Source organism: Octopus bimaculoides, chromosome 9 (genome assembly GCF_046866305.1).
Source record: "Octopus bimaculoides isolate indiv1 chromosome 9, ASM4686630v1, whole genome shotgun sequence".
Lineage (NCBI taxonomy): Eukaryota > Metazoa > Mollusca > Cephalopoda > Octopoda > Octopodidae > Octopus > Octopus bimaculoides.
In genome coordinates this window covers 30,201,362-30,226,110 of record NC_142936.1, presented here as the reverse complement: position 1 = coordinate 30,226,110, position 24,749 = coordinate 30,201,362, and the positions used below count along the sequence as shown (strand labels likewise).

The 24,749-nt window shown below is 37.4% G+C and overlaps 1 long non-coding RNA gene across 1 annotated transcript; it reads right to left on the bottom strand.

Annotated features, from left to right (window-relative positions):
- Positions 1 to 771: 771 nt before the first annotated feature.
- Positions 772 to 23,034, bottom strand: LOC128248713 (uncharacterized). Its single transcript, XR_008264881.2, has 3 exons — positions 22,940 to 23,034; positions 22,587 to 22,637; positions 772 to 850 (listed from the first exon to the last, which is right to left on the bottom strand). It is a non-coding gene; the product is annotated as an uncharacterized LOC128248713 (long non-coding RNA).
- Between the last annotated feature and the right edge of the window lie 1,715 nt (positions 23,035 to 24,749).

Here is a 24,749-nt window from a genome sequence, read left to right as displayed (position 1 = left end):
GTGTTTTAGATGAAATTTTACATGTTTAACCCTTTCGTTACTATATTTCTGACCAAAATACACCCCTCATGAGTTTCAATGAAATTCTAAAATAATCATGAATTTAGACTAGTCTCATTAAACACCTGTAACTTTTTTATTTATCAACATATAATTGTGATATTTGGAACATAATTGAAGAAAGGGTTCTTAATCAATTCTATTGCATAATTTTTGTCTCAAAGTTCTCCACGTACTAGGGTACTGCTAGTGTCTCTCACATGTAAATATTGGTTCAGCTTCACAAATCGTACTCGCATCATAATACTGGAAACATATTCATCGCCAAAAGGTTCCTGATTGCTCCAGTAATTTGTTATTCTGGGTAACTGTCTAATACCCATAATAATATTTATGGCAAAAAATGCCCGTATTTCATCTACGGTTGCAGGAAACCACAAGCTATCGTTTTTTTCCAGCTTGTTTACAGTCTGCGTAACGGTTTGTTTCCGCAGTAATCATTTCAAACAAGCATGTTGGAAAAAATAAGAAAAAGAAGTCTAAAGGTTTCGCTTCCTGAGAAAGACTATGGGTAGACCCTGTCTCCTCAGAAAAAATTTTTAATAAAAATATTTTTTAAATCATTACTCCATTCTGGTGTAAAATCATCCTCGCTTTCACCATTCCGTCACTGCTTTCAGTTTCGGATACAGAAATATCCGATTCATTATCGTTCACCACGTGCTTTTGTAGCTCATTCATTCTTTTCTTCAATATCTCCATATCTTCTGTTGAAAAAACCTTTAAATTCGGAATCACTGCTTGATAGCATGAAACTTCTCTCCATCTTCAAAGTTGAAAAAAATTAACGCTGCAAAAAATGTGGAAAAAAATCTTCCAAAATTCACTGAGTTCAAATATCACGCCAAACAATGTTGGATACAATAACTCAACTGTTTGCAAAGTGAAATCACATGTTTTAACGAATGTACTAATGAGATTTGGGTTCAAATATTCATTTAAATAACAATGGGTACTCTCGGCCGGGTTGGTCTTATGAACCAAAAACTTTTTCGGCCGGCTACAGCTGGGTTAGTAACGAAAGGGTTAAAGATGTGCACTCTTTAATATTTTTTGATTGATTTCTTTCATAATATAATTTTGAAGCATATAAATCTTTAATTTCAAACATTAAAAAAAAGGGAAAAATGCATTTAATTCTTTTGCATGAATTCAAGCTTCAACATAATACTTCCCAAACAGCCACCAATATCAACAAAGCAGTGAGTTGTGTGACAGGTCCACTAGTGATCCAACAGTAAAACAGTGGTTTGAGAGATTCTGTAGTGAGGATGAGAGCCTTGAAGATCAAGAAGGTAGAGGGCGTCCATCCACCCTTGATGATCAGCATTTGAAAACAATACAGCTTTCTGGAACCTAACCAGAGCATTACATCAGAAGTTTACTGTAAGCAACTAGAAGAAATGCATGTTCACTTGAGCAAAATGAGACCTGCGCTTGTTAATCAACGTGGTCCAATTCTGCTCCACGACGACACTCAACCATATGTTTCCAGGATGACACTGCAAAAGTTCACAGACTTGGGATATGAGACTTTACCACTTTTTCAAGCACCTGGACACTTTTTTAAGGCAAAAACCAAAACCAAAGTCGAAACTGAATTCAAGGATTTTTTTGATTTCAAAACCTTTGGGTTTTTATCAAAGAGACATAAATGGGAGAAATGCATAGCTGTTCAGGGGTCATATCTTGAATAAATAAACCTTTGTATAAGTTCAGTTTTTCAAATATATAGGCTTATTTTTAAAATCAGCCATTATTTTCCAAACAACCTAATAGTACTTTAGTACTACTTTATTTAATGTGAGCCTTGCAGTTGATACTACTTTGCTAGTTTTGCAATAATTGATTCCAATGATAATCAAAAATCACCCCTTTCTACACTGCCAAATTGATTACGAGCTTTTGAGACCAAGTTCAATAAGGTAAGATGAAGGAAAAAGCGGAAATGTGCTACTGTGCTTTCTCCTAGAGTATTGAATACTTTATAACAGTGTCATTACTTTCCCATACATTATGTTTTCCATCCTTAAAATCTTGCCCAAAATATTTCACTACTCTGCAATTCAATGAGCTTCCCCTGCAAATAGATATCTACATAAACTCATTAACTTCAAAAGGAAATGTCACCCAACTCCAGTCAGTTGCTAAACCAAGCTTGCCTATCATCATGCAAGTTTTTCAAATGTTTAGTATGCAATACAAGATCATCATTGTGCAGATTCCAAATTAGAAAATTATAATAATACATGATGTACAATATTCCTTTTCTAGAGCTTTACTTTCCCTAGAAAAGCAGTAATAGCTCCTTTGGAGGATGTGAGATCAGGGTTATCTTCCTGAAGTTGTTTATTAAACAAATTAATTTTATCAAATATATCTGATAAGTAAAATATATCACAATTAGCAGCAACGATTTGTTAAGCAGGATGGCCGTTAGCCAGAAATGAGAAATATAATACAGACTTTTAGAATAGCTGGCTGTCTCATATGTCAGAATTACTCTGTTTCTGTAAAATTTATGCAAATCATTTTCTATCCCAGATTTCAAAACAATGGAGGAAGCCTTTTTTTAAAAAAAAATATTTTATTCCATGATTTTAAATGTCTCAAATTATCCTTCAAATCAGTAGCCATTACTAAAAGTCTGTTCCTTCATTATTTTCCATGTTATAGTATTCCACATTTTGAAATACATGCAGTCCATACATCATCATCATCATCGTCGTCATTTAACGTCCGCTTTCCATGCTAGCATGGGTTGGACGATTTGAATGAGGACTGGTGAAACCAGATGGCTACACCAGGCTCCAATCTGATTTGGCAGAGTTTCTACAGCTGAATGCCCTTCCTAATGCCAACCACTCAGAGAGTGTAGTGGGTGCTTTTACATGCCACCGGCACGAAGGCCAGTCAGGTGGTACTGGCAATGGCCATGCTCAAAATCGTGTATTTTATGTGCCACCCGCACAAGAGCCAGTCCAGGGGCACTGGCAACGATCTCGCTTGAAAGTCCTTACACATGCCACGGGCACAAGTGCCAGAAAGGCGTCGCTGGGCACAGATGCCATCTCAATTTCGCTTTCGCTTGCCCCAATAAGTCTTCGCAAGCTGAGTTTCGTGTCCAATGAGGGAGACGATGTTGGCATGGGTGCCAGTCATCAAATTTAACTCGATTTCGATTTCACTTGCCTCAACAGGTCTTCGCAAGTGGATGTTTAGTGTCCAATTTAACTCGATTTCAATTTCACTTGCCTCAACAGGTCTCTTTCATCAATTTTTCTCTCACACCAAACAACGTAAACTCCACTACCCCAACTCCTCCCTACCTCTCTCCCACACTGATACGCTCCCCTCACCAAATCCCCGTCCCTCCCAAACCCCACCCATATACCCCTCATCTCCTCCCTCCCTCCCAGCCTTCTGTCCCATCCACCCCTTCTCCACTTCAGTCTGTTGTTACCATTCCTCCAGATCTTCCCCTTTGTGAGGCGGAGCACTCTCTCCTCAGTAGGGGGTGTGTGCTTCATCCCCCTCACTCCATCCAGCAACGAATTTTAGACTCATACCGATATCCACAGCTTTGTGCGCCGTGGTGGTGTGGCACACGGACCTCTAAAAGGCAGAAGCTCTCCGCCAACCTCAAGACACCTCCTTCTACTGCCCTCTGCCTTCCAACCCCACACCCAGCTACCAACAGACTGTATCCTCCACTATCCGTGACCTCATCTCCTCCTCCTCCCATCTCCCCCATGCCTCTAACCTCATTGTCCACACCTCTCGCACTCCCAAAATTTACTTCCTCCCCAAAATCAACCCTGGCTGCCCCATCATCTCCGCCTGCAACTGCTTCACTGAACTCATATCCAGATATCTTGACCATGTCCTTGTCCCCTCCCCTTTCACATCCATGACACCAATGATGCTCTTCGTTTGTTCAACTATTTCTCCTTCCCTCCTGGACCCTCTAAACTTCTCTTCACGCTTGACATCAAGAGTCTATACACGTGATCCCTCACCATGAGGGACTGCGTGCACTCCAACATTTCCTAGACTTTTGACCCAACCCCCAACCTGACACATCCACACTCCTTTGTCTGGCCAAACTTGTCCTCTCACTTAACTGCTTCTCGTTTGCGGTTGATTTTTACCAGCAGTTCTCAGGAGTGGCCATGGGAATGAGAATGGGCCCCAACTATGCGAACCTGTTCATTGGCTATGTTGAGGCCCAGATATTCTCAAGTTTCACTGGTCCCACTCCTGAACTATATGGTCGTTATATTGATGACTGTATCAGTGCGACCTCACTCTCCCACGAACATCTAGACTCCTTCCTCTCTTTTGTCAAATCTTTCCATCCTGCCCTCCACTTCTCCTGCGCTATTTCCAACACCTCAGTCCCCTTTCTCAACATTTCGGTCACACTCTACTCTCTCCACCTCCATCCACTACAAACACACAGACTCACACTCATACCTCAACTTCTCCTCCCACCCTAAACACACCAAGCTCTCCATCCCTATTCCCTATTCCTCCATCTACACAGGCTCTGCAGTGACAACCATGACTTTGAGACTCAGTCTCAGCTCATGGCTCGCCATTTCATTCTACGTGGATATTCCTTCACCACTATCCATACCGCCCTTGCCAGAGAACGTTACATGAACCGTGCATCTGCTCTCTTCCCCCACACCCACCCCACCGTCTCCCGTTTCCCCTCGCCTACCACCCTACCTCTCCAATGCACCATTCTCTGAGCCCTCCAGCGACTCTAGTCTGACCCCTCCACTTCGCACATCTTCTCTAACCAACCCCCTTCCTTCAAATGAGCCCACAACTTATGAGACCTCTTGGACCACAGCTTCTTTCCTAAACTAACCTCCCAACCCGGTTCATTCTTCTGCTCCCACCCATGCTGCTGCACTTGCCCTTACCTCTCCAACACCACCCTCCTCACAGGCACTCATTATTGACCCTGTCATATCACTGACTCCTTCACCTGCACTTCTAGCAACGTCATCTACTGCATCTCCTGCTCTCTCTGTCCTTCTCTATACATTGGTCAAACAGGACACCACTTGGCTGACTAGTTCGTGGAACACCTACGAGACATCAGACTCGGTAACAACACCCTGGTCTCACGCCATTTCCACTCTACGGGTCACTCTTTACAACATCTCTCTGTGTTCAGATTGCCCTTGCACAGGGGCCATCCGGACTCCTATCTTTGCCGTGAACAGAGATTAATCTTCTGTCTTCGCTCCTTTGTGCCACATGGGCTCAACTGTCCTCCCCTCTTCATCTAATCCTCCTCCTCTCCTCTCTTCCACTCACACCCACTTCTCCTCTCATACTCTGGCACCTACTCCCTCTTTTCACTTCTACCCACCTTCTCCCTTCCACTCTCTCCTTTCATTGTCACCCCCTCCCTCGTTACCCCACCACTACACATTCCAACCCCACCATCCCTATTCATCCCATCCCACCCCATCCCTTAGACCCAACCCTTGCTTCACCCACTCTCGCCTCCCCCACACCCCAACACCACCACACCAGACACCACCACACCACATCACCATACCACACCACATCACACCACCCTGCACACACTAGCACTGACCACTTCCCAACACCCACACCAGTGCACACACTAGCACTGACCACTTCCCAGCACCTACACAATCATCCACACACCTAAACATGCACACACACACACCTAAACATGCACACACACACACACATGTCAATATCACCAGCCCCCTTCCACACGCACATACATGCTCTCACATACACAAGCATGCGCACCTTTGTTTTGAGATCACCACTACTTTATTATTTCCCCTTCTTCCTAGCTCTCGTGTGTGACCCCTCTGTGCAGCATTCGCCATGATAGATTGCTAGCCACTAAACCCTTTTCTATTTTCTCTCCCTGTTTATTTCTGTCTTCTTTTCTGTTGAAGAGCGTAGGCTCGAAATGTAAAAGACTTTCTCACTTCCCAAGCATTAAACTAATACATGTTTGTTGTTTACACACTCGTCTTCATCTTTTGGCTTTCTGTAAATTCTCACTATAGATATTATTCCATAGAAAAACAGATATATATATATATATATATATATATATATATATATATATATACTAGCAGAAATACCCGGCGTTGCCCGGGTTAAAGAGAATAATGAAATCTAAAAACGCTGTCTAGACTACGCATCATCTTTATATATAGAGATGTATATACACACACGCACCCAAACACACGTATATATATGTATATCAATATAAATATATGAAAGTCAATGAAGTTTTGTAAAAGAAGGTGATCATGTACATACTTTCTTGCTGTTGTGATTATAACACCTCGTTGTAAACAATGTTCCTTGTTTTCCCTTGTGGAGCATATACAAATAGGTTTTTTTTGCTGCCCACTCTTGAGCAGCCAACATACAGTTGTCCATGTGAGAAGCAGGGCTCTTCCAAGAGAAGACCAACTACAGACAGTGTGTGACCCTGAGATCTGTTTATGGACATGGCAAAAGTCACACGAAGGGGGAATTGTAGTCTTCTGAATGTAAAAGGAATGTCTGCTCCTGATGGAGTAAGAGGAATTCTTGGAATAAAGACGTCATCCCCTTTTGCACATCCAGAAAGAATGGTAGCCTCGATAACGTGTGACATCATTTTCTTTATCACGAGTCGTGTTCCATTGCAAAGTCTTGGTGGTTCCAGATTGCGGAGCAGCATAACAGGCGTTCCAACTTTAAGTGATAATATGTGGGGAGGTAGTCCTGGAGGCTCCAACGAATTGAGAAATTCAGGAGGATAGTTCACCACTTAATTTGTATCTGGAACTGTATCAACAGACTTGTAAGTTTGAAGATTGCCGGGAAGAGAATGCATCAGGTGTTGATTAATTTTTGTAGCAGCTACGTTTTTTGGAGCTAATATTGCTCTTTCACATAGCCAATTGTGATTTTGGTAGTTTTGTTTAAAGTTGGGAAAGACTTTGTGTTTGAGGTCATCTACAGAATTAACAACAGAACAAAATGGCCGGAGGTCTGCAACAAAATAATTTTACTCAACACTTTGCAAGTGAATCAGTGGAGGCAAAGATGCGTCTCATTTACTTGACAATTTATGCACCACATTGCAGAAATCACAAAGTAAGTATATCTGAAAGGGTAGTCTTACACTGTTGTACCGTTGAATTACAAATAATGCTCATCTGTTATGTTCGGGTTAAAATTTCATCAACATCAAAAATATATGAATTTTCATGGGAGTTATGGCCGTTATGCAAAGAATATAATTTCCAAATTTCATAAAGATCCATTCAGTACTTTTAACGTAGTTTTGGATAAGAAAACAAATGACTAATGTGTGTGTTTGTGTGCATGTGTATGTGTGTGATGGGTGTATATATGCATAGATATCTGTATGCATGTATATATGTATATATGTGTACATATTACATGTACATCTATATATATATATATATATATACATCTACACATATGTATACATATACATGTATGCATATAGATCTATATATATATATATATATACATATATATATATATATATATATATATATATATATACATATACGTGTACATATACATCTCTCTTTCTCTCTCTCTCTCTCTCTCTCTCTCTTTCTCTCTTTCTCTCTGAAAGTATCTGTCATTACAGTATCGAAATGGTGTACATATACATGTATATGTATACATATACATCTCTCTCTCTCTCTCTTTCTGTCTCTCTCTTTCTCTCTCTGTGAAAGTATCTGTCATTACAGTATCGAAATGTAATTGTTTCAGTTAGTGGAATAGTTTCATTTTTAAAGTGAAAGTAATTGACATGAGTGTTTTTGTTTCACTTTTGACACGTAATACTTAAATAGTGGAAGAGATATTATGTTGCCGTGTGCTCGAACTCTGCAAGAAGTTAAAAATTTTTTTTGACTAAAACACAACTGGAACCCTAAGTAAGGCATGTATAAAATTTGAATGAAATTGGTTGTGTAGTTCTCAAGTTTTAGGGATTCAGACAAACAGACAGACAGACAGACACACATTCTCATTTTTATATATATAGATATATATATACATACACACGCACACATATATAAGCATTCATATATGTCTACTAAACTACCTGTGACCCGTCTTGGTATTGGACTTCACTTGAGGTACTATTTGGGGGTATGGTGACATTATTTATAGTTTACACTTCTACTGTTTTTGAAATCAGCACGTTTTCCATAGTTTTCTCATAAGTTGATGAGACGAGTTGAGCTTAACCCATGGCGCAATAAGAGGCACTGATGAGAATTAAGATGCTCTGCATCAAAATCTGAAATCACATTTTATGGATATATCTGCAACAGTAGGGGGCTTTGTTTCCCTTGTCAACTTACTAAAATAGTGCTTTTCTCAGCATTGTTGTTGATGTTTTTGCTCAGTATCATTTCTTTCACCTTTCTAGGGAATTCTCTTGGGAATTTTATGACCAGCTTCATTGATGACTGTTTTGGGTTTTTTAAATTATTTTTTCTTTGTTCTTGTTTTGAAAAGTAAGGTAGTAAATAAATTAGTAAAGACAGGGTTTCTAGCAACATTTTTCAGGGCATTTTTTAAACAAGTTTCTAAGTGTGAGCGTGTACCATTGAAAAGTTAGAGGACAGGAGGTCCACATTGGAAACTACTGGTCTGAAACACAATTTTTTCATAGCTCCTGAAAAATTACTGTGGGCCCCTGCTATAGACAAACATGAGTTCAAATCTTAGAATGATGGAGAGAATTTATATAAAAGAAATGGAAAGGACCTAGTGATCTAGACAACCTGCAAAGCATATGCAGTTTCATGACTGGCCAAGTCCACCTAACTTAAAAAAACACTACTGCCAATTGTATAATTTATTATTATGCAAGTGGTAAGCACTGGAACTAACACGTATATTATTGGCTTGCATTGTTGGTTTCAGTTCTTTACATGGTAAAAGCTATCTGCAACAGGCCAGCATCTTATCCAGAATATGATTTATTACTCATCCATTTTATGCCATTAAAAACTACAGATGAACACCAGGAAGAGATTAGGTAACTTAGGTGAGAAGAGTAAATCTCATTGTTCAGATTCATAACAGTATGCTGCATTGCAGACCTATGCATAAAAAACCAAATGAGAATATATAAAAATAATAGCAATGAGCTTATTGTATACCATGTTCAGGTGCACTACAACTCATCGGAAAAAGGTAAAAGAGGGGATAGCAAGCCACAAATAGTAAGGAATGATAACCAAAAGTGCAAGCATAGTACACTGAATAAAACACAAGACAAACAAAATTGAACAGTAAAAAAGCCATAAAGAAGAATTAAGAGTTAGGGTAAATATGAAAATTTTTTAACAATGAATTCTTGAACTTATTTTATATCTATGATATTCATGAGAGTTGCAGCTGTTTGGATATGAACTTGTTGACCCCATAAGCAGCAAGATTTGATGTTTCGATTCCAGCTGTATTGGACCATCTGAAACAAATCGGCAAGGTAAAGAAACTGGACAAGTAGGTACCACACGAACTGAACAAGCATCGAATGACACATTATCTTGAAACTTGCCATCAGCACCACAAAATTATATAGAGAAGTGTTATTGGATATTGCAGGCACATTGAAAACAATGTCTGTTCCTTTGTTATCTCCAGAATACAAAGCCTGTGTATGATGTTGTGAACTAGCTATTAGTCATGTTGCAAACCTCCCTATGTTATCCAAATTTATTTTGGTACCTTTGACACGAAGATATTAATGTGATAAGACGCATAGCTGCTGTTTTAGTGACTGAAACCAGTAAAAAGAGAAGTTACTAGAACAATATTATTGAAGAATTTTTAAACTGCCTTAGGAACTCAGACAAATAATTCATTAATTGTGAGAATAGAAGCTTACAAATGTTATTTTTTGGTAGCAAAGTGTAGTAGTTGCTCTACAACTAAGTAAAGCTTATAGGGATGCACAGAACTAAGAGAAAATGAATGAACCCTATATCAACTACTTTTAATTCTTAAAGTATTTAATTGAGTCTCAACAAAAGAAATAGTCAAAACATAATCTCTCAACTGTGGTGTATTCAGTGAACCTTACCTAAATAAACTGAAACAAGATAAATTAATTCATTCATGTTTACACCAGTAAGTGAAATTATTTGATAAAGATAGTTTGTATCTCACTAATAAATTGGTCAATTTCTCTAAAGGTAGCAGTTTATCATGTTTAATTACTCGTCTAAAGTAGGCAATTGGCATGTTGTTTAATTCTGGTGTACTTGTGTTTTAGATACACCTACACTTGTACTGCTACTTTATTGATGTAGTTGTTGTTATTAGTAACTATTGCAGCCACTTATCATTGTTGAGGTAGTCATGAAATTGGTAGTTACTCTCATTACTGTAGTTTGAGAGACAATGAAGGTTGTTACTGTATTTATTGTTGATTTAACATTAGTGGTAGTAGTGAATTTTACTACAGTTGTTGTCCTCCATGTAAAAGTAAATCTCCATGCCAAAACTGTACCAAGCATACAAACTGCCTAAGCAATAAATAACAGAGTAGAATGAATAATTCAGAGCAAAAGTATTTTCTCTTGGTGACCAGGCTATTTTTATAATTTTTTTTAATCTGCTTTTAGATGTTAAGATAGTTGAGGAAGTTTGTGACAGCATTGTTGTCAGTATAAATAGAGCATGGTTGGTTTTAGAAGTTTAAGAAAACATGAAATATGCACTGGCAGAGTTGCTAAGCTACTGGACCAAATCATATACCCAGCCATTAAGCAGGCCTATTTGCTCGCAAGCAGCCAATTAAATGAAGCATTAAACTGATATTTCTTGCTGGGATCATTTTACTGTTATTTGGAATATGGTATCTCAAGATTGATGATATAAAACAGCAGTAGAAAGTTTGTTGAAAGAGACATGTAAATTATATATTGTACTCTGCTCAGTAATACTATCAACATTTGTGAAAAATGTGTTAGGGCAAAGAATAAGCTTTTAGTGAGCTGAATCCAAAAAGTTTCAATTTTTATTGAAGCCAGTTTGACTTGATGTTGCTCATGCCACTGAAGAAGGTGTGTCAACTATTGAGTGTTATTCTTCATCTTTATAAAAATTATGGCCTTGTGGTACAGTTGGGAATGTTAGAGAGCCACAAATAAGAGATTTTTCGTTGTCCTACAAGGCAAGTATAAACAGTGCATATTCCATCACAAACACTACTGTGTCACTTGCTAAACATTCATTTGGCTCAGTCTGTCTTATTATAAATATGTTGCTGTTTCATCAAAGATTAACTGATTAAGTAAACATCTTCAAAGCATTTGTAGTCCTAGACTCTCCAAAAAAAAGACCATCCTCTTTTTTTTTTTTTTTTGAGAGTCTAGAACTACATTATCTAATATGTCCCTCTCTTGTTTAAGATGATGGGGAGATTTGGTTGCTATTTTTTGCTGGTTTATCGACAATGTAGAGACTTCTGAATTGTTTCCTGTACTTAGGTACTATTTAGCGATAAGGTATTGATCTTCTTACCTACTCTTCCCAAAAACACTAGCAAAAGGTTAGTTTTTTTCTTTTATCTTTTAGTCAGGAGGGAAGGCAGTGTTGTGACCTGTTATAAGGTTGCCAAGTCTGGTGAGAGGTGGGGTGGAAGTTATTGTCAAACCAGAAACCTAAAGGTACTCAAAATGCCAGGTGGTGGTGTTAAACCAAGTGATGGGTTAAGTCTTTCACCTAAGCAAGCTATGGTTACATTTGAGTTCAGAACATGAAGAACCAAAACAAATACTGCAAGGCATCCAGTTCAATGTTCTTACAGTTCTACCAATCCACCATCTTGGACTGGTACTTTTTATTGATTTTGAAAGAGCAAAATACCAAGTTGAACTCAAGAGTGCAGAGTCAAAACATATTCTGTCAAACACTAATGACTCTGTCAATTTGCTACTGAGCTCTTTAGTTTGTTTTAGCCACTACAGCCATGGCATTGCTAGAGTATTGCATTCTGCAGTTCCTTCCTGACAAGAGAAATCTGAAATAAACCCCATTTTTCACTCTGTTGTGTAGACGTCCCTTAGAATTTTTTCTGTAACGAAAAATTTTGTTCAAATTAGATTTCATCAGTCCTACACCAACCCACCATTTTATATCAATATGTTTCTGACATAGCCTTTTGTATTTACTTGAAAAATCATGTTATCACTTTAAATGTGTCAATAATAGTGACACTGGCATCAAGCAACAGTATTATTGCTGATTAATCCCCTGAAGACCAGTACCAGATAGGTTACCAATAGAAAATAATGCTGACCATCAATAGTGATTATTGTTACTCTTGTATTGATAGCTCTCTAAACTGTAACATATAAACTTGGACATATCACAATGGTGACACATAGGACAGGGAGTCATTGAAGAGGTCACAGAATGTGACAAAAGGACTTTGAAAGGCATAAACTAAAAATAATACAAATAAAAACTAAAGTAATCAAATAAATAGTGCATGTGTTTAATTGACAAAAATGACAATCCCCTAGAATAACAATATAATATTATATCTATCTATCTATCTATCTATATATATATATATATATATATATATATATATATATATATATATATATATATATATATATATATATGCAATAGAATGTGCATAAACCATGAATTTCCTAAACATGCTTAACCTTTGCTGGAACCAGAATCTCAATGAAGGACAATGAGAACACAAGATACAAAAGATTCACAGTCAACAACACATGCACAAATATACATGCACATCAACATGTGCATCCTATTATCAGCCACCTAATGGATATACATATGTATATATGTATGTACATACATATGTATTTGTGTGTGTGTGTATATGATATACTTATCTATAATATAAATCCTGGTATTTTTTTTGTGTGTGTAAATGATTATAACGGCCGTATTTTTCAACTGATTTCCTCCAAACTGGGAACATACATTACTTATGTTCCAGGGGTGGTTTTAGACTCTTAAAATTTTTCACATAATGAGTAACGGGCCCCCTGGGAGCAGAAAACACCATGTCTGAGGCTACCATGTCTGAAGAGTCATCAATATTGCCAAAAGCAATAGTTGGTGCAAAACCAACAGTAACATCCTGACCAGTTGTATGCCATATAATAATATACTTCTCAATGATATATAAATATATGTGTATGTGTGTGTGCTGACATGGCATACATATGTGGCTAAGCAGTTGTTTGCCAACAACATAGTTTCAGGTTCAGCTCCACTGCATGACACCTGGGCAAGTGTCTTTTACTATAGCCCCAGGCCAACCAAGAACCTTGTGAGTCTATTTGGCAGCTGGAAACTGAAAGAAGTCAGTTCTCTATATATGTGTGAAGTTCTCTTTTTCTTTTTAATTTAGAGTTAATTTTGACTCACCACCTATTAGGTAGCAAAGTTGTGAAGGAAAGTATCTTGTTTTGCTCATTATCCTTTAAATATTAAGAAGAGCTTCCAAATTTTTATAGCCCCAGATATCATGATCATTTGTAGTATAGAATTAAGAAGTGGTGTTCTCTCCCTAAGAATCCTAGTTCAACCATACTTTGTTCCAGATGGGTTGGTACATATCCTGTTTCTCCAATGATAATAGGTATGAAACTGAAAGTGTATTTTAGATATTGGATTTGTAAACTCCTAATCAATGGTCCATAGATGTCCTCTTTCTCTTATATTTTTCTTACTACATAGGTGTCCAGAGGGCAGCAGATTTCCACAATAGACCATATCTTTTCCTTGTGCTTCCACACAACAATATCTGGCTGGTTGTGTTTTAACTTGGTGGCTGTTTTAATTTTTAAGTTCCATTAATATTTTTTTGACTCATCAGTTTCAATTTGATCAACTTTGTCTGTTGATGTTTTCTTTTTTGTTTTCTCGTTCCAGTTTGTTCTGGCCACTGCATCATGCTTCATGGGAAGACAATATCTGGAAGTTAGCAATTATGTGGTTGACATCTTCAGTCTTAGCTTTGCATAGTCATTTGTTTGTTTTCAATGTTTTCTGTCTTTTATCATGTAGTAGTTTGTGGAGGTTTCTTGTTCTTGAATTGCACAGGATTAACCTTCAAACTGGGATGCTATAAACCTCTCAGCACTCCATGCCAAGCTTTTGACATGATCACTTCCTTCTATGGTTTGTGTTTTTTGTGCCAAGTACCCATGTACTATCTTTTCTGTAAACTGGTCCATTTTATTTTGCTCTTTTGATAATAGAATTTACCAATGCCTCTTCTCAAGTTCATTAGCTATCCTAATTAATTATGTTGTTGATTTCATGGTTACAAACTTGGGTAAGATAGTTACTGATCTTTTTCCTCTGCTGCAAATGTTGTTTCAGTGCTTCATATGACATTAATACAGATCTGAGACCATGGCTGCCAGCCTTGCATGTGATGTATAGCCTGTCTACATTGCCATTGATGTTGAAGTTCTCTGTAACACTGAACAGCTTACAAGTTCAAATATCTATCTCATTGAGTTCTTTTTTAGTGACCAGTTCAGAAGGCTAAATGTAGGTGTGAAGACAGGCACTGTAAATTTTTAGTGGGCAATATGCTTGCTGTAAGCTGACCATATTTTTTTACTCTCTTGAGGTAGTCATTCCTTGTCCCCTCTTTATTTATAGGTCCATCATAGCTGAGATTCTCATCCTGTCCAAAATATCTGTAGAGCAGAGGCTGTGGAGGTTTGTAGAGCAGAGGTTGTGGAGATCTGGAGAGCAGAGGCTGTGTTTCTAGGTTATTTATGTTTTATTGTCTTAGATGAGGCACAAGTTGCCACATTTTACCACCAAAATTGTATATTTGGACTCACCTTATTTTATTCCAATTTTTTATGGAGAATTGGGTTATGGAGATCCAGTTGCTTTTTGATGTGTTTAATATTTGGCCTATATAAATTCAGGTCATTAACAAAAGGTGAGAGAGGTTATTAGACTCATTCCTATTGCTGCTATGTTTTGTGATGAGGTATGATAGGAGCTTCAGTGAGAGTACAAAGAGTAGTATTGACAAGTTATCACCCTGAAGGATGCCTTTTTGGTAGTATATAGTGTCGGATTTGAGGTCTTCATTGTTGTCTCTAAGCAGTAAGGTGTACCAGTCTTTAGTTACCCAAAGCTCTTTCATTGAAACTTTAAACATCAACAAGGTATTTGTGCATGTTTACGTGTATATGTGCAAGTTTAGATTTATATGTTTTGTTTCATGTATGTATTCTTGAGCATATAGTTGCATGTCTAAATATGCACATATATACTTAAATGCTAAATTTTTGGAATGTTTTACAAATTTTGACAGTTCCATGGATGTCTTGTATCTGTAATCTTCTAATTAGCTTTCTCTTTTCTTGTTTTGAGAAACCTAATTTCTCACGATTAACACTTAGGCAGTTTGTTGCATATTCTAGTGCTTCAATAATTATGGATATAAATGTGAACTTGTAATCTGGGTAGAGTAGCCATAAATTTCTCAATAGTTCAAGGTGTTTTCTTTTTGCTGATCTTTAGCTTTACATTGACATCTGGAAGGCAGCTGATTTCCACAACTGTACAGAGTATCTTTTCTCTGTTGCAAATTGCTGTCTGGTTTGTTATGTCTGCATTTTATTGAGGTTTCCATTAGAATATTCTACCAATACTCTTTCATATTATGAGTAGCTATGGCCTTTAACATACTGTGGGTTCTTATTTCTTTGGCCTCAGGATTATCCTTCTGATAGATCTCCTTGTAGATCTTGGTAACAATATGTCTCATTGGTAGATAATAACAAAAACATTCTTGGACAACTGCTTATGATGTGGGGGTATCTTCAATGTTAACTCCTCAAAGTCTGCATTGGTTATCACATTTTGATGTTTTTCCTGCATCGCTGTCCTTTTTGTGCGTTAAGAATTTTGTTTCTATTTTCTGTTCCTGGATTGCAAATGCATACCCTTCAAAGTGAGAGTAATTCAGTTGTTGGTCTACTATAGACTGCTTTGATTATCAGTGTTGCTGTCACCCTGGAGCTTTCTGCTAACATATCCATGCATGGTCTTCTGCTGATATGCACTCATCTGATGATGTGTTGCAGTAGAGTCATGCAACTTCTTTGGGCATGTATTCAAGGTTATCAGACAGGGAATGTTTCTCAAGGAGCTGCTTCCCAAATCTCATGATGTTATCTGCCTTGTGTATGGAAACATTGGCAAGGAATGCACTTTGACAATTGGTGGTTAAAAGATGTTGCTGAAGAGATGATATGACATTCAAAGTGCTGTCTGGATTGATGTTAAGCCTTTGCCTCCTTGTTTTCATTTAGAGGTGTTCTATCTTACTGTTGATGTGAAAATTATTTGTGTTGGTCAGTATTTTCTGGGTTTTCACATCAATGGCTTGGATCTCATCAAATGTCCAGTCAAGTAGCTCAAATGTCGGTATGGGTACTGGTACTGAAAACGTATTGTGGGCCACTGTTTTATTGAATGCAGAGAGTTCTGAGGTCCATATTTTCTTTAATCAGCTGCAATATTCTTTAGTGACACATGTCTTGTTACAGGTACCATTGTAAGATATGTTTTCATCTACTCCTAAGCATCTGTAACATTCCTCATCAGATATAGAGGAAGCAGTTAAATCACTGATGGATATACTTCTAGTCTGGTTTACAGTTTTCCCTCATTTCACAATCATATAGAAACGTTTATCCTGACCAAACTCCAACCCTATAGCCTTTGAGATGTTGTAACCACGTCAAGGCTCTTTTCATCTCATGCATTCTTCTGGTATGCAGTTTCAAGTTATCCACAAAGAAGCAGTGCATAATTTTGGTATTTCTGTCTCCGTGTGAACCAATGTGATACCTTTCAGATTTCAACATAAGTGACAGGGGTTTACTGAAAGTATAAACAGTATTATAGAGAGGCTGTCCCCTTGGAATATACCTCTGCGATACTGTATTTTATCAATGATTATATAATCACTCCTAGTATCTAACCTCAAGATGGTGGCCCAGGATGAAGTCAAGTCAGCTATGGCTTTGATCATGCTCACTGGAACTTTAGCAAGTCATGCGGGCATGTATGTGTGAATGTATATATATATTAAATGGCTAGATGGACAGCTAGCTATTTGGAGAAAGGTGAGGCAGAAAGGAAGAGGTTTGCACATGTTACTAGAGCTGTGAAATGTTTAGGACTAAAGAGACAGTGTGTGAGAGAAAACAGGACATCATCATTAGTGTATTTAGAATGATGAAGGGATGCTTGCTACTAACATGGAAGGCAAAGAAGTGGTGCAGAGATGCCATCATGAGAGGCTACTGGAAATGGAGAATGCATGGGACAAAGATGGGCTACCTCAAGCTAATTCTACAAAGGGTCCAGCAATTCAAATTGATAGCAGCATGGTAGATAAGGTAGTAAGGATCTGAAAGGAGGGGAAGCTGCAGGTCCATCTCAAAATATCCAATGAGGTAGGATATGTGATTACCACCTGGATAGTTAATGAAGCTAAACAGGAAAGTGTCATACCCAGTGATCAGTACAGCAGTATCATCATAAATTCTTACAAAGGAAATGCCTTAGAGAGAGGAAATTATAGAGGAGTCAGATTACTGGGACAGGTTATGATGGTCATAGAGAGAGTTATAGTACAATTGATTCATGACAGTGGATGAGATGCAGTTTGGTTTTGTACCAGGAAGAGGTACCAAAAATGCAATCTTCCTAGTGAGGCAAGTACAGGAGAAATACTTGGTTAAGAATAAGCCACTGTTCTTGGCATTTGTTGACTTGGAGATGGTATTTGATGGGACACCACATACAATAATTTGGCAGTCACTAAGGAAACTAGGTGTAGATGAATGGCTTGTGAGAGCTGTACAAGCTGCATACAAAGATGTAGTAAGTAAAGTAAGAGTTGAAAATTTCAGAGACAAATTTAGTGTGATGATAGGAGTTCATCACATTTTAGTCCTTTCCTATTCATTATTTAAGACTGACTTTCCAGAGGAATTCCTATATGCTGATGATCTAGTTTTCATAGCTAAATCTATAGTGAAATTAGAGAGGAAATACCAGTTATGGAAACTAAATCTAGAATTGAGAGGCCTCAAGGTAAACTTAGAAATGATGAAGGTTTCAGTTAGTAGAAAATAAAACAGGACCCTGGTATCTTCAGGGAAATGGCTTTGCTTGATATACAGAAAAAGAGAAGATATAAATTCTGTATGTTGTACATAAAGTAAGCTATTAACACATAAAGAGTAACAGAATCACAGACAGACTGACATAGAAAATAAGCTTCATACATGACAGATGCACTGTGACAGTATGTACTAAGGGTACACCAGAAAGAGATTCTTTAAAACACCCAGATGGCTCACTAGATGTAACCAATAACTTTTGTTACCAAGGAGATTAATTAGCAAGGAAGATGATTGATCTGAAAATATCTACTGGTGCTGCTGACAATAAAGGTCAAGATCTACTGCTGCTGCTGACAATAAAGGTCAAGAGTGAAGGGCAGATTATATGATGCTGGTGTTGGAACTGTGATGCTGCATGATAGCAAAACATGAACCTTGAATGCATAAAACTTGAGAGGACAGCAAAGAAAGTAAGCTAATATACCACAATGGATGTTCAATGTACATGTAGTGATGCCTGGTTCTAGACGCAATTTTGGAACATTCATCCACGCATGCGCATAGGATTAGAGCTTTCCGGAGATTTGACAGAAGCCCCTTATGTGCATGTGCAATCATCATCAGCAGCTAGGTTTGACCGCCATTCACCTTTTTACGGCCCCGGCTGTTGACCAGTCAGGAAACAACTGAGACCAGCTCTGTGGAGCTGGATTTCTGATGGCGAGCGATGTTGCAAGTCTGTGAAAATGCATTCATATTTCTGTGTCTAACTATCAACTCTGCTGCTTCCACACCAAGGCATTCAGGCTACCGATATCCAGAGATGAGATGTTTATTCAGACAAAATAAATTATCATTGTTATTTGTTCAGAGAGATCTTGTCCTCGCTTTTTCCTTCCATGAACTATGTATGGAATTGTGAAGCACCCAGCAAGTGCAAATCACAAAGTTTAAGAGATTATTTAATAATGAAAGGTTCTCCTAATATTCCTGTGAACAACTTTCCGTGAAATGAAAAGAGATTGTTTTTCAAAATTTTACTATAAGAGGAAACTTCCAAATGGTGAGTGCATCAAAAGACCTAGGAATATATATTCTGTCCGCTAATAGATTTTATTTCTTTTATTGTAAACTTATTAGCAACAATACACCCTGTGCATTGTCAACAAATGTATTCAACAACTGGTCTAAGCTACATACAAGATTATGTTGGCATTAAAGTTTTAAGAACCATTTGAAAGCTGCATGGAGATTCTGGGAATTGCACCTAAGACTTTGTAATGGACAGACCATTGACAAAGAACATGAAATAATCGCCAATGAACATGTAAAGCACTGGTAGCAAGTTCTCAGAAGGCTAGTGTCAATAGTGCAGTTTCTTGCTGGGAGAAACCTAGCATTTAGAGGGACTGTGGAAACAGTTGGTAATGAGAGTCTACACAATGGAAACTTCTTAGGTCTGGTTGAGCTATTGAGAAAGTTTGACCCTGTTTTTGAAGAACAATTGTGAAAGTCAAAACCCACAAAATTCACAATCACCATTTAGGAAAAGACACTTAGAATGAACTGCTGAACATTATGGCTACAAATGCATAAAAGCAGCTGAATCCTACATCATAATTTTAGACTGCACACCTGATATGAGTCACCAAGAACAAATATCTCTAATGGTCAGGTATGTGTCTGATGGTCAGTTGGCTCTTCCAAGTGTTTATAAACATTTCATAAAGTTTATGAATGTTGAAAGTAGCACAGGAGAAGATTTATACAAAACATTATTAAATTCACTGAAGACATTAGATATAGACATGAAAGACATTCAAGGCCAAGATTATGACATGCAAGGTCATATCTCTGAAGTACAAGCAAAACTTTTGAAGGATAATTTAAGAGATTTGTTTGTACCCTGTGTATGTCATAATTGTAACCCTTTACTCGGAGATGTGGTCAAGTGTTTCCCAGATGGTATAACATTCTTTAGAATTTTGCAAAGGATCTATGTATTGTTCTCAGCATCAACTAAGAGGTGGGCAGTTTTTAAGGAACATGTACCTAGTTTATCAGCAAAACTCTTGAGCGAAACAAGGTGGGAGTGTTGGATTGATAGTGTTAAAGCTATCCATTTCCAGGATAGAGAAGTATACAGCATGCTTGTGGAAATATCTGAGATAACTGATGAGCCCAAGGTAAAAGCAGAATCAAAATCTTTAGCAAGCCAACTAAAAGACTACAAATTTTTAGTTTCTCCTACATTTTGGCAAGAAGTACTTTTTAAAGTTAACTTTGTAAGCAAGGAACTACAGGGTAAAACAAAGGACATTGATGAAGGCATGGAATCATCTGAAAAGCTTTTATCATGGTTAAGAATTTATAGAGAGGGTAGTTTTGATGATGTCTTAATAGGCACATATGAACTGACTGAAGCTGTTGAATCACCACTGGAGGTAAGAACATTTCAAGAAAAATGACCATGCAGAAGGAAGAGATGCAAAAGACGAAGCTGTAGATGGCCCAAAAGAAACATACGAAGTTCAGTGTTTCAACTTTATGCTTGACAAAGTTATCCAGTCATTAGAATCTAGATTTCAACAGCTTAAAAGTCACATAAGATTATTTGAATTTTTAAATAAGTTCCAGAGCTTACAAAAGGCAGAAATTAGGAAGCACATTGCAAATTTTGAGACAACTTTATCAAAAGTCACACTAAAACGCAGCACTGATGAAAGAGTAGTTACTGAAACAACTAAAGATGTGTGTGGTTATCTGTTGACTGAAGGACTTGAAGCTCTAAAAACTGTTCTTCCTTTCAATATCATTAAGCCTCAATCTTTGCTTGAATACCTGGCAGCAAACAATTGTTTCACAGCATTTCCTGATGTTTTTATTGTTTTGAGGATTTACTTAATAATGCCCATAACAGCTGCATCAGGTGAAAAATGTTTTTCAAAATTAAAACTTAGGGTCAGCAATTTCACAAGAGATTAAAACTTAGGGTCAACAATTTAACAAGAGAGACTAAATAATTTGGCAATGCTATCTATAGAAAATGACATTACAAAAACCATTCACTTTGAAATAATTTTGAAAGACTTCTCAGATAAAAAACCCCAGAAAAGTCTGTTTTTAGAAGACCTATTCCGAAACAGTATGTTAATAATTATCTTGACTTGTATTAAAATATTAAAACTTTCATATGGGCTTTCAATTTTTGGGGCTAATAGTGAAGCCTCAAGCCCTCAACGTTTTTGACTGAGACTGGTGTACTACACAAAGCATATTATGCTTCAGCTTTTGTAGAGTAGAGGGTCCCACAATCAATTCTCTAATTGGGCCCTGCACTTCCTAGCACCAGCCCTGCTTAGAGAATAATCAGTAGTGGCATATATTATTGCATAATATGGCATGATTGATAAGACTGAATACAGATTAAACAATTGTTTGTAACTGTGTGAGTGGAGGGGTCACTCACTCTTGCGTGCTCCTGTAACATGGAACCCAGTATAACCTGTCACATGGTTTAGTTATCAGCAAGTAAACTGGCAACCCAACCAAGCTTGCTTGGTGGGGACAGTAATTGTTGGATACCCTGTGGGATGAAAAATAAAACCTGTCAAAGGCAGAGGAACTCATGAGAGTCAACAGCCATCCAACTTTGTGTATGTATATTGTTTATATTTTTTTAATACTTTCATATTCTTTTGTATTCTATTTTTATGTATTATATATATTCTTTATACATATGTTTATATATTTTATATTCTTAAACCCTTGGTCTCTTGTAGGCTATCCTTGGTTGAGAAAGGCCACAAGGTTACTCTGATATAATATTTACAAGAATTTCTGAACTAAACATCTAACTTTGGCTTGTCTTTAGAGCACTTTGCACTACTAGAGAGAGTTTTTACAATGCAGGGGCAAGTTGCACAAAACTTACATTCTGCACGAGCCTTTCTAACATCACTGTTAACAGTCTGAGTTTTCTTCATTGCTATGTCTTATTGTCCTTTTAAGTTCTTTTAGAATTTTGTTTTGTCTTTTTGCCTTTTTGCTTTACAAGACCTATAGCAATGGGAAGATGGCATTGGGGACAGACCTGACAGTTGGTGGTATCTAGTTACCAACCTGCACACAGGAGGCCTTTTTGTAGGTATAAAGTTGCTTCCTCATCAACTTGATGTAATGGTGGAATTCAGTTTCTTCATTAGGTATCTGAGCAGCCTTTGTGTGGGACAGCACTGCTCACCAATGTATTTGGGAGGGTTTAGGAAATATAACGAAAAAATTGCTTACCTCATAAAAACCTGGTCAGTTTAGCATGGCTGGCAGACATCCATACAGTGCCTGAAACAATAGAATTAGTAACACTAGTTGACCAACGGAACTTAAAATTTCTTGTTGGAATGTTCACATTAGTTGATAATGCAGAAGCTTGTCCTGAACATAAAACTGCCATTCATGCAATGAACAATGAAAATATTCTGTAGATATTGCTGCAATCTCACAGACCTGCTTATTTGGTGATTGTCAGGTCACAGAACAAGGTGCAGATTATACGATATTCTAGAAAGGTAAAGAAGCAGAACAGTGTATGGAAGTAGGATTTGCCATTAAAAATGAGATAGTGTCAAAGCTGAGTGACTCACCAAAGGCTGTTAATGAGAGAGTCATGACTCTAAGCATGAAATTAAAGTTGATCACTCTTCAACAATTATAAATACATATGCACTGACTTAAGATTGCAACGAAGAAACAAAACTTGAATTTTGTGAAGCTTTAAAAGAGTGTTTGCATGGTATAGCCAATTCTGATAAAATTATTTTGCTTGGTGATTTCAACACTAGAGATAGCACTGACTGGAACATAATTTGTAATAAGAGATTTATTGTATGCAGATGACTGTAACTTGGTAACACATTCAATCAGTGACATGCTTAAACTTGATGAATCCTGTATGGTTAATGGGCTTACAATAAGTTTAGATAAAACTGTTGTTGTTTCAACCTGTTTATGAACCTGAGATTTTTCTTCAAAACACAAAATTGAATGTTGTAGACAAATTTATATACTTTGGAAGTTGAATCATGTTTGCTCATTAGATGATGAAATAGCAAATCATCTTCAAAAAGCATCTCAAGTTTTCAAGAATCTTGAAGGAAAGTTTGGTCTAATAGAGATATTAGCAAAAATACAAAGACTTCAACATACAGGGCTTGTGTACTTTCATTCTTCCTCTACTTATGTGGGGAGTATATAGGAAGCACCTCAAATTACTAGATGTTTGTACTCTATATTAAAAATCAAATAGTTGTACAATGTACCAGATACTGAAGTACTTGAGTGTGCTGATGCAAATAGCATTGAAATGTGAAGAGCATTGAAACTGAAATTCATTGACACAGACTTTGTTGGACTGGCCATCTGATAAAAGAATCTGATCAACACATGTCCAAACAACTGTTATATGATCAGATAAAAGAAGCAAAGAGGCTTTTATACAAAGCAAAAATGCCTCTCAAAGCTCCAATAAGTCGCTCACTAAGGAACTTTAAACTGATGCAAGTAAATTGGGAGAGTGATGCAACAGATTGGCTAAAATGAAGGAGTCAAATTCAAGAAGGTACTGCTTTGTTTGCAGATAATATGCAGAAAGATGCAGTGATAAAAATAGAAGCAAAAAAGCATTTGCTTGTGGCCAATGATCCTTCTCTCCTTGATACACGCAACAGTATTTATCTCTCTCAAGCTGGATTAGTTAGTCATAAGCAGAAGCACTTATTTAGCCACCCGCGACTATTGACTCTTACACTCTGTTGAACTATCTTTCTCTGTCTATAATAAGATCTGCAGAAGTAAATCTGTGTTGACTAGGCACATAACATGTTACAATATCGATTTGCAGTAGTTTTCATAACTAAATCAAGTATTTTCATGTTGTCTGTGTGGAAAAAATTTGTGAATCTCTTGCTTGGCTAAAGAGTCATTTTCAGTCACATAGCATATAGACTATCTTTAACACTCTAAACTGAAAATATTTAAGTCTATACTACTTGTGTGATTGTGTGTTATTAGTGCTGATGGTGAGAAAAGTCATGCTCAGTTAACAAATTGACAGCCATCATACACACACACACATGGATGTATGTGTGTTGGTATACATGTGTAGCGAAGCTTCTCTCTCAGTTGTATATATGTAAATGCAGACATAGCGGGTAACAGCTGGCCTTCGGCCGCACCTTGGACCCTGCTGTGTCCATCACCCTGATTAGCTGTTATTTGTCTCTGGTTCTGTTTCGCGCCAGGGTGCATGCCAACCAATTGTGGCCTTCTGATAAGGTCACGTGAGAGAGAGTTTTCTGATGCTTCTGGAGCCAATTTTTTCCTATAAAATAGCCTGCTTCATCTACGCCAGTTTGTCGTGGCTTCAGACCTTCTAAGGTCTAGCCGTTGACCACA